The following is an 11,280-nucleotide window of genomic DNA, read 5'->3' on the forward strand; positions in this document are numbered from 1 at the left end:
AGCGGGCTCCCTCGCTGCAGCCGCCCTCGGCATTGGGCGCCGGCCGGCGGGCGGCCCTGCGCAGCCCCAGGGAAACGTCCTGAGGGACGGGCAGCGGGCGCCGAAGGCACGGGGCGTTCTGCAGCGGGCGGCGCGGTTGCAACCGTGTCCTGGCGGGCGCTGCAGCTTCCCCGGGCATGCCGCTGCGGGCGGGCGGCCGAGCTCGGCGCGGGCAGCAGCCGGTACCCGGGATGTTCCCTGCCCGAGGCTCCGCATGCAGGCGGGCCGGCWGCAGCAGCACGCGCGAGCGGAGCGGCCGCGAGCGCCTCTGCTGCGGCGGCGCCGCCTCTAATTGCCTCCGTCCTCGTTAACACGCTCCCCCCCTCTTTGCGCTCCCCCTAATGAGGCGCTCCGGCTTGATGTACAAGAYGTAAGTATACAAGTTATTAATCTTCCGCCGAAGCAATTACATCAGCACAAAATTCCGCGCTGGCGGTGTGCTTGTTCCTCTCGTGCCCCCTTATCAGGTTAGCAGTTTCGGATCTGCAGTAAGTGTTCAGAAATCAATTTTCAGCTTATTTTGTGCTACAAAATTCGCCATGCCTGAATCTGTGAACAGGAGCAATTGATGTTTTAGCAGTAATTAAAGATGGTAATTATTACCAAATCTCCCTGTGGCCCCGTGTGTTTGCTTTGGACTTGTCAAAACTAGGAGCAGGCGGAATCAATCTTAATAAAGTTGGTACTTCAAAGACTCTTCCCGGTAATGGTTTCCCACAAGATCGGTGGTGGAGCAGCAGAGGAAGGTGAGGGAAATGATGAAGCCTGCTGGGGTGTAGGGGGACTAATGGCTGTCTCCTAGTTTAAAATAGAGTCTAGATCCAAGATGCAAATGTCCCGATGCCATTTTTTAGGCAGGAGTTGCAGGAGTTGGCATGTAGTGGGACGGGATGCGGCGTGCCCGGGATGGTGGCTGTCCCGTCCCCATGAGAAGGGGTGCGGGACGGGGACAGAGCGGGACACCCGTGGGGTGCAGCGGGGTGCAGGGCTGGCGCCCACACTCGGGAGCTGCAGCCGCCGGCGCCGCCTGCCCGGCCACCGGGCGCTGCTTAATTATCCTGCTGGGGAGCCACTTTGCCTTTATTGCTTCCATTTATTATAAAGAGACCGGTGTCTGTTTTCTGAAGCAGCTATCTAGTCAAATCGCGGTTGATAAGCAATACTGGTCTGTCTTCCTAAGACAGCCAGAATTTATCACTTTTTATTTATTTATTTTGGGAGGCGCTGGTGGCGGCATGTATTTTTCTTGGAGTGACATTTTGYAAAAAAAAGTTTTGTTTTCCCGTTCAGCCCTGGCAGTAAAAACGCAAGCGGGAGGCGGCTCGGGGAGGCAGCCCATGGGCAGGGAGCGCCAGCCGTGCGCCCGGTCCTGCTTGCGCTGCGCCCGGCGGGGAGGGGAGGGGAGGGGATGGGATGGGATGGGTGCTCCGTGCTGGCCACCCCCGCGCGAGCGCAGTGCAGCGCAGGCGCCGCGGGGGAGCGCGCAGCCCTAATTTCCTAATTCGCCTCCGCGCAACAAGGAAATTAAAGGAGCTCGCGCGCCGAAGCGTAATGATCATCAATTACGCTCTGCCGGGGCTGAGCTTCCTTCTCATCTGAATGTTATTCTATTATTATTTCTTCTCCGTGATTGCGAGAGGATGAAAACAGAGGCGGCGGCTGCTCGAGGTCGCGGCGCGGGGCTGGGGAGCGGTTGGGGAGAATTAGAGAGAGCAATTACTGCCTGGTGGCAGGGAAACGGGAAAGGAGCCTTTCCTCTCCTTAGCACCCGTCTCGGGCAGGGGAATCCATCATCCTGAGCCTAATCAGCTAATGCTGATAAACTGCCAGCAATAACTGACAATTGAACTGGGGGTTTTGGGCTCCGAGTTCATTCATTTTGGAAGTGCCATAACTAACCCATTAAAAACAGGAAAGCAAGAAAGGAAAGCGCTGGCCCCAGCCTGGGTCCCCTAATGAAGGCTGCTGCTTGCTCTTTTAAGTGTGGCTGATGATGCGTTCAGCAGCGACTGCTGCCGGGGGCTCGCGGTGCCTGCAGGAGCCGCTTGCTGCCGGGACGAGGGCGGGAGGCTGCGTTCGCGCGTTGCAGCTTGGCCCGGGGCGCTGCTCCCCAACAGCGCCGCGGGGCAGCGTGCAGCAGCAGCAGCAGCGCTGCCAGCCGGAGCCGCCTTCCTGCCCCGCTTGCCCTTGAAACCGGGGGAAAGCGCCTTGCAGCGGGGCCTGTCGGGGCTGCCCCTGCCCGGGTCACGGGGATCCTTCTGCTAAGCACTTGTGCTGTTTAATTACCTGCCTGGAAAGCCTGCCCCGATGTCTGGGCTGCATTTGTCTGCCTTCCACTGCCGAGTCTTTCCACCTTTGTTGTTGCACTGCAGAGGCCTCCATTACCATTTCTTTTGTTCTCCGTGCAGGTATTTAAAGGCTTTGATGAGGACACCTCATCACCTTCTCTTTGTGCATCTGAAAAGCGTGGACTCCTTGAGACTGGAGCAATGAGGCCGGCGCTGTGCCTGCGTGTCGCCGCGCGCCTTTGAAGMGCCCCGGCGCAGAGGCCGAGGTTGGGCACCCGGCCACGACGGGCCCTTTGGAGAGCTCACCCCACCGCGTCTTTGTGCGGCTCGCCCACTTCTGCAGAGGCCTTTGAGCTTGCGCAGGGCTCGTGCTCCCGACTCGCTCAGAAAGTTTCCCCTCGTTTTCTTCCCCTTTCATTTTTTCCCTCCCCGTGGCAGATAATGACTTCTCCTAGGAAACGGACTTGGCAGGGAGCGGCGGCTCTCGGCAGCCTCGCTGCTGGCCGTGCCGCTGTGCGCTGTGCGCCGTGGCCGATGCCCGCGCGGGGCTGCCGGCCGCCGGGGAGGCTCCTCCCGATCCCCCTCTGCGGCGTTTTGCTGGCGCACCATCTCCCGCCCCAGGGACGGCGGCGGCCGAGCCTGCCAGCCGCTTCCCTGGGGAGCTGGCAGCATGGGTAGGGCCGGATCCGAGCGCCCCCCTGGCAGTGCCGGGGGGACCGGCTTTCRCGCTGGCGTGGCACGCCGCGGAGGTGACGCGGGGTACCCGTGYGCGGGCTCCGGGGAGCCACCGGGACCTGCCTCGCGGATGCGGGCTCCTGCAGGRCTCAACCCGGAGAGGATGATGCCTCTCCTGGCCCAGCTGCCAGCCTCGCGCCGGCCTTGGAGCCACAGGGCGCTCGCTGACGGGCACCCCTGCGGGACGCCGAGGCCGTTGGGCACGGAGCCGGTGCCAGGCAGGTCTCCCGCACGCGGCTGCTGGCGGCCGCGCTCGCCGCCGTGCGCGGGGCGGCACGAACCGGGCGCTGCCTCCCTCCTCGCCAGCTGCCCCCTCGTAATTAGTTGTCAGCCGCGGGCGGATGGAAGGGGGCGCGCCCAGGGCCCCGCGCTYCTTCACGCCGCTTCCATTTCATCTCGGATTTGACATTAAACTTTAATAGTCTCAAGGACAAGAAGCCAAGAGATATCAGATGTAATGAGATAAAGCAAAGTTTCTCTGACAGCAAATTTGATCACAAATGGGCTCCGAGATTGCTTCTTTGATATAAATGAAACATAATTCATCTCCCAGTGCCTTGAACGGGCTTTGAGGCCATGTATAATAACAGTGTCACCACTGCCTGCCGCTGACAAGCGGTGGGAGGAGCAGGGGCGCGTGGAGCTCTCCTCGGCCCTCGGAGGGGCTTGCCGCCCCTCGGGCACGCGCTTCCCTCCTCATGGGGTGGCAGCATGCTGTGTGGTGAGCAGGGAAACGAGCGGTCCCGCTAGCTTCCAACGGCAGCAGCTCCAGCCCCGCTCTGCCCGTGCGAGCGCCTTGCTTTGGTGCGCGCCGGCTCGAGGCGGCGAGTGCTGCCTCCCCTCGCTGCTCCCACGAGGGACCTTGCAGCCGCCTCCACGCTTCCGTGCCCTCTGGCTGGCCGGCCTGCGAGCTGCCCAGCTGGCAGACCCAACGGCGCGGCCCCGGTACCGCCTGGTGCCCGAGACCCGGCCCGAGTGAGTGCCCCTGCTCGGCTCGGGCAGCGAACCGAGGCCAGCGAGCAATGGGGACGAGCAAAGCGGTTTGCTGGAGCACCCGTGACTGCAGCTAGCGGAGCAAGGCGAAGGGTCGGGTGAACTGGGCAAATCGCTTGCGCTCAGGAGTCAGCCAAGCTCTGGTTGCGAAGATTAATTAGTTGGTGTTTGAAGGCATTGAAAAGAGTTGAAAGATTGCCAAATGTTATCCATTAGTCGCTTGGAAAGTAGCGGTGGCGAGGCACCCTGGAGCTTTCAGCTGGTGCTGCAAATGCCTTGCATGGTGCCTTGGTGCCAATGCCTTGGTGCTCGGGAGCCGTCTCCGTGGGCGGCAGCGGGGCCGCCGCGCTGCCCGCAGCGGTGTGCGAGCAGCCCGCACCGAGACCTTGGGGCTGCCGGTGCCGACACCGTAATTAGAATGGATTCATTTTGCACCATTTCCTGCTCTTGTTATTATCTTTGTCATCAGAATTAATTTAGCCCTGTGTTTTCCCTTCCCCTCTCTTCCTCTTTCTCATTACAAGTGTCTTGGAGAGGATATGACAGCAGCGTAATGGCTAGTGCCTCGCGCGCTCCAGCAGCAYGACCTTCCCGCGCGCTCCGCAGGCGGCCCCGGCGCGGCCGGCAGCGATGCCCTCCCTGCGGCCTGACGGCCAGCCGGAGCATCCTGCGCCCTTGCGGAGATGCCCGGGCTYGTGGCAACATGCGCCAAAAAGTGACGGCAGCGAAGCGCGGTGAGCTTTTTGGGCCGGTTTCTGAAAGCGCCCTGGGCTCACACTGCGCGTGGATGGGCTGCAAATACCCATCTTGCTGCAGGGGTTTCTGCTCCCGCACCAGCGTGYGCATCTGGTGACAAACGCCATCAATCTGCCGGCGCGGGAAGAAAGGCTTCCTGCCACGAGTGCAGCCCTCGCTGCATTCTGTTAATTGGCAAGACGGGCTTGATTTATTTGTTAATTAACAGACAGACATGYGTGTGATTGCGCGTCGTGTTTTATGTGCGCTTCCGAGTGACAGCCCTGCCGGGGCAGAGGCAAAGGCAGCAAGGAAAGGCGTGCAGGCCTGGCGGTCTCCTGGTGCTTCCYGATGCCCGGGTTGTCCTCTGCCCGTGCAGGAGGACGGAAGCTCTGATCCTCTTCCCCTGACCTTGCTAAGAGCTGATTCCTTGCACATAGAGCCCGCAAGAGGCTGAAGGAGGAGCGCGAGTGCGTGTGAATGCCCGGGGGAGGCAGCGCCATGCTCAGCTGGGCTGCCCACGGCCCCTGGCCGCGGCCCACATGCACTGGCGGTGCCATCGGCAGCTCCCYGCGGTCCCTGCGGTCCCTGGGGACCCCTTGTCCCCGGCCGGCAGCCGCGGCTCGGGCAGCGGGACCCCCGCGTCCCCGCGCGTGGCGGCGGAGCAGCGCTTCCGCTGCGACTGCAGGGACATTAATTGTCTGTTGGGAGAAGACCAGCAGGTTTTCACATGATAAAGAAGCCTGAAAATCAAGGATGGCAGCAGCTTCATCCTTTCTCTGTGTTTTCCTTTTCTTTTTTTTTTTTTTCCTTTTTAATTTTTATTATCATTAAATTGCTTCTAGTGCCCTGTACTATTTCTGCGCAGCCACAGTTACAGCTCCTGGAGGATTAAGGCGCAGGCACACACGTGCAACCCGATAACTTTGCGCAAAGGGCAGGGCGGAAGCTCCCCMGGGCCGAGCAGCAGCTCAGCTCTCGCTTGGCCCGCCGAAGCCCTTGCTCACAAGCCGTGTAAGCGGGCGTGCGTCGGTGGCCTCGGAGCGGAGGGAAGCAGGTCCTGCGCTGAGAGGGGGCTGTTGGCTGCGCAGTCGTGCCGGGGGCGGTGTGCGGGGTGTCCTCCGCGCGCTGCTCCTCGCAGGGCTGGCAATGCAGCCGCCGCGCTCCGCGGGGCTCAGCTGCCTGCTGATGGGCTCCTTCCTGCCTGCAGCTCCCGGCGAATATGAGAAGTCCAATTGATTCCTCCTAATAAATGAAGCGGTAGGATGTCTCATTTGGAACCTGACGTGCGCGCCGGCGCTTCGGCTGCTGCTCCTCCTCGCCGCTGGCTGGGAGACGTGCTCCTTGAGGCGGCGCTCGGCAAAGCTCTGGCCCTTTGGCAGCGGGTGGGGGGGCCCGCAGCCGTTGCGGGGACCCGTGGCCGTTCTGGGGACCCGCTCTCGGCCGGGACCTCGCCGTAGCTCCGGAGGCCTCCCGGGCTCCGGCGAGGTGCTGGGGAGCAGGCAGGCGAGCTTATCCACACTCTCTAATAATGTGYGGAGTTGCCAGCTCCCCGCTGGCTCCGTTTGCCTGGTGCTGGGGAGCAGTGACCCGGCGCCGGCGGGAGCAGGGGCCCCTGCGCTGGGCTCCGCGGGGCGCTCACAGCTATTAGCTCTTAGYAGCCAGCGTGGTGTCCTGGGCAGAGCCTGCCCCGGCTTTCACACCCATCTAGCAAGGGAGTCGCTTGCSGCGCGTGCCGCGCCTGGCCTGATTAAACCTTTGTTTCAGAGCTCCAGAGCCCCAACCCCTGCATGAGGAGGGAGCTAACTGAAGGGGGAGCGTGGCAGGCGGCAGCTGCCGCGGTGCAGGGTGAGCCTGCCGGGGCCGGGCGGCGCGCGGCTGCTCCCCGGGCTCGCAGCAGGCGGGGGGCCGGGGGGCTCCGKGGCGCCTGGGGCCAGGGCGAGAGCGGGAGCTCGCGGCAAGCTCGCTGCGTGACCCTCCGCCAGCCGCGGAGCACACCCCTCCCGGGACGGGGCTGTGATATCTGGGGATGCAGCTGTCTGTTGCCCCTGCTGGTCTTGGTGCACGTGTCCCTGTCGCGAGCGCGGTGGCAGGCGCCCCGCTGCTCCCACGGGGCTGCGCCACGCGAGGTGTTGCATTCCCGTTGGGGTCACGGGAGATCCCCGGCGATATCAATTAGAGGTGTCAGGGCGACCTGTGGGAGTGTTTCTTCCTTTACTTCTTTGTGGGACTTGAAGACATCACTGGCTCTGGCAGTAAGATACATAACGACTCTCTCGTGGGCTCGCTCTCTTTCTCCATGTGACTTGCAATAAATCACAGCAAAGGCTGTTTCCACAAGGAGAGACGTATTGGGTGCCTCCCTGGCAGCAGGGGTGCTGGGCCTCGCTGGGTCCCCAGGCAGCGCCAGGATGCTTGTTTAAGGCGGTGCCATCTCCTGCTGCTGGGGATGGCCCTGAGGAGCGGGCGCTGCGCCGGGTCGCTGCGCCGGGTCGCTGCATTCACACCCTCGGCCACCCTGAGCACCTGCGGCCGCGCTTGGGGCTGCTCCCTGCGAGGGGACGGGCAGTGCCCCGTGCCCGGGGAGGCACGGGCACCCGCCGCCGGGGCCCGGGGCACCCTGAGCTTTGCTGCTGCCGCTAAGAGGCTCCAAAGCAAACCTAATGAAATATGCAAGAAAGTGGTGCAAATAATTTAAACCTGTCAGCGCTGGAGACAGCGAAAGGTGAGGATAATGAAAGAAGCCCAGATGATGCCTGACACCCGCGATATATCAGCTGGAACAGGCACTTCATTAAAGCGGTGCCGTCCCCTGGCCAGGCGATGTGCCACGCCATGATCCCGTGCTCCCGGTGCTCTTAGCAGCTTCCACGACAAAATGATGCTCTTTTCCAGCCAACACAACGCACCCCCCGAAAGCTGCTTTACTTGCCACCATAGCAGGGGGAGCACGGAGACCTGGAGGAGGCTGCAATCCCTCGCTGCAGAGCCAGAGCATCCCAAGGAAGAGCTTCCCGCTGCTCTGCATCTGCTGCACCGCTGCCCTGTCTCGCGCAGCCCCGGCACCGTCAGGGTCATACATACATTAACTGCCCCTTGTGCAAGGGACGGGGGCCGGGCCCCCGCTGGCCCCAAGCCTCGACTGCCCTGTTTCATTTCCTATTTAACCTGGGAAGAAGGCAGTGAGTACCCAAATCAGCAGGCAGAGCGCGGYCCCGCTCGCAAACACCCGCTATTAATGCGCCGACTCCCCCTGAATCGGCGGCCTGCTCGGGCTCCGGCTCCGCCAGYGAGACCCATTTGAATGTTAATGCCTCTCAGATGAAACCTGGCTGATTAAATTTTAGACTTGCAAATGGATTTGGTAAATAGATGTTAGGGAAGGCGGGACAGACACTGCCTGCCTTGATAGCAGATACAGTAAATAGCAGCACTTTGTGATTAGGTGAGAGATTCACTCTCGGAAAATGGGAGTCTCAAGGGACTGTTTCTGGTGAGAAATCCTTTAAGTAAATAAATTTATGGCAGTTTTTCTTTTCCCAAACAACACAAAAAAGAGTTCTTGGGCTGTTTCCTGCAGGCTGCCTGCGGAGGCTGCATGGGAGCGAATGCAGAAGCGGGCGGCCGGGCCGGCGGTGCTGCGGCTGAGCAGGGCGTGCGCCAGCTCCCCGGCCCCTCCGGGGAGCAGCTCGGGCCTCCYGCTGCCAGCGGGGCGCCAAGGGGCTCCTTGGCGCCCGGGAGGGGTGCTGCCCTCGGCGCCTTCCCGAAGAGCGGCTCCCGCCGCGCTGCTGCTCATGGCAGAGCCTCGGGGCAGGATGAGCCCCGCCGCCCGGGGCTCCCGCTCGGCTGGCGCCGCGATTGCGGCCTGCCGCTTGGGATTAGTTAGCATCGGGCAAGACGCGTGCTTTCTATTCACCTCGCCGAAATTTCCATTCCTTCTCTTGTTCCGTATATTGAAACATACATCATCTGTTCATTAAAGCATAATCTCCAAATTAYACCGTTTCTGAGCAAACAAGGTTACACTGGCTGCGCGCATTGCAATGAATCAATACTGCGTGGGGCCGGGGGCGGCTCTTTGGGAGGAACCGAGGCTAAAGCCTCGTTCCTCTGGCGCAGGCTGCGAGGGGCAGGCCCAAGGCTGTCCTGTCTGCCGCAGGGGAGACCAATTTTAGYGCTCGCCCTCGGTGCCCGGGAGGAGAGGAGCGAGGGCAGGGTGCTGCTGGGCCCTCGGGCATCCGTGAGAGCTGCTGCACGGACACGCAGACGGCGGCGGGCTGTAAGCTGTGCCTGGCGCTCCTTGCGGCCCTCCGGGCATTAGAGGTCCCGCAAGCCCCTAAGGAAGGGAGGAAATGGCTGCAAGTGCAATTRAATGGCTCTTTGCAGAGGCAAGGTACCGACTTGCTGGGCTTCGGTTGCCCTTGTGTCCTCTGAGCCATGTGATGTGCTCGTAGCGCAGAGCCTCGGCTCCGCAGTCCCCTCCGAAAGGCCGAGGAGGTCGGAGCGGGCTTGTTTAAGCACAGTTTAAAGCCACCGGGTGCTTCTAATCCTTCCTCCCCTTGAGCTGCTTTGAAGTTAGTGGAAGAGAAATGCGTTTGGAGCGGTGTTTCCYCTGGAGAGGAGGGTGCCGGGGCGCGGGGCGATGCCGAGCGTGGCCGGCTCCGCAGCCGCTCTCGCAGAGCGCCGGCACCACCGCAGCGCCGGCGCCGTCCTCCCGGGTGTGCGGGCGGCGTCGGGTTTGACAGCATTCCGGGGAAAGTATTTTAAATAATACATGAAGTTTCTGTGCAGTTCAGGGCTGGTGTGCTCGTTTAACAGCAGCCGCGATGTGTTATCATCTGATAAACACGCTTGTTATATATTATGTGTATGGTGTCCCGGTGGCAGGCTTGCCGCGCGGCTGGGCTGCTGCTGCTGCGGCCGCGCTCTCGGCTGTGCATGCGCATTAGGGACGCGAGCGGCGGCCGGCGCGCGCCTCTGCTTGGAGCCGCCGCCTGGGAACGGAGCGGAGGTCCCTCTCGCTGCGCCTCATTGCCGAGGCGGGCAAATCGGTACCAATGGTACCCACCAGTCTCCTAGCGCATTGGTGGCTGGCTGTGACCGCTCCAGTGGCGGGAGAGGGGACCGGGTGCGCCGAGGACACCCATAAGCTTCCCTTTGGGGCCCGTGGGAAGAGGGAAGTAATTAAAAATAAACAAACGAGTTTGTCCGTTTCTAAAGGTTACACGAATTCCGCAAGCTACTGGTGGCAGCTCCAGGCGAGGGACCTGGGGAGGGTTAGGTGGAAAGCGGCAACGAGGGCTTGTAATAAGGAGCACTGGCTGCGCTCAAGGCTCCTGCCCGCGGGAAAGCTCCGGTGCTGGGAAAGGCGCTCCGGCTTGGGCTCGGGGCTGCAGCGAAGGGCAGCAATCCCGCCTTGTGATCGCAGACTGTCTTGTTTGGGGCTTGCTCTCCCTCCTTTGAGAGCACGGGAGCAAACATTTCCTACGTCAGGCAGTGAATGTTCAGGGCTCAGATCTAATCTCCCTTTTCATTGACATGCTGATGAGGTCTCCTCCTTGTCTTCGTGGCGGGAACTTGTTGAAGCTTCCCCAGTCTCCTCCGCAGGCCTCCTCCGGAGACAAGCTCTTCCTCCCCAGCCTCCCCTCTCCTGAGTGACTGGTTGACAAAATAAATCCGTGGGAGAAGGCGGCGTTTGTGATCTGCTGTCATCCTCCCCAACTGCTCCCGATGCGTTTCCTCTCCTCATTACATGCGGATGTCAAGTCCTCGCCTGAGCGCGCGGCTCGACACCCGCTCCCGAACGCGGACCTCCCTGGCAAGGCTCCGTCTTCCCCTTCCCCTGCAGCATCGCCGGCGGGCACGGAGGGTCCCTCGGGCCAGAAACCAGCKGGGGATTCACTAGTCCTGCCTTTCTGAGCTGGCCCAAGTCTTTGCCAGCAAACGCGCAGGAACTACGGTCTTCGGGCAGGCGATGGAAAGCCCTGGGCATGGAGGCTCCGCTCGGAGACAACTCCGAGCAAGAAGGAAGGAGCTGGCTGGGGCCTGGGAGGGCGGCGGAGCCGTTTCACCTCCAGCGCGTCTTTCTGGAGGAGAAGGAGCAATTAGCAGTCTGATAGCAAGATTAATAGCAGATGCTCATAATTAACTCACTGTGCATGTAAGCAGCTATTGTCTCTGCTTCATCCTGGGCAGATTGATATTCAGGAGTGACTCATTATATAGACGGAACCTACTTTGCCTGCAGAGCGCAGCCACCAGAATGGAAATTGCAATTAGAGTCGCTGCATCCCTGCCAACAGATTGCAGAGGCGAAGGAGCCGGGGCGGGCCGGGCGGCGGGGAGCGCCCGCGGGCCGGGCGGCGCTCCTGGGAGGCTGCGGAGCGGAGCGCGCGCCRCGGGGCTCCCCAGCTCCGCTGCCTGCAGGAGGACTGCGGCCGGCCCCTCTGGCTGCTGCTGCGGTGCTCGGCGCGCCGAGCGGCCGGTGCGG

Source organism: Nothoprocta perdicaria, unplaced genomic scaffold (genome assembly GCF_003342845.1).
Source record: "Nothoprocta perdicaria isolate Ctin4 unplaced genomic scaffold, notPer1 scaffold_252, whole genome shotgun sequence".
NCBI lineage: Eukaryota > Metazoa > Chordata > Aves > Tinamiformes > Tinamidae > Nothoprocta > Nothoprocta perdicaria.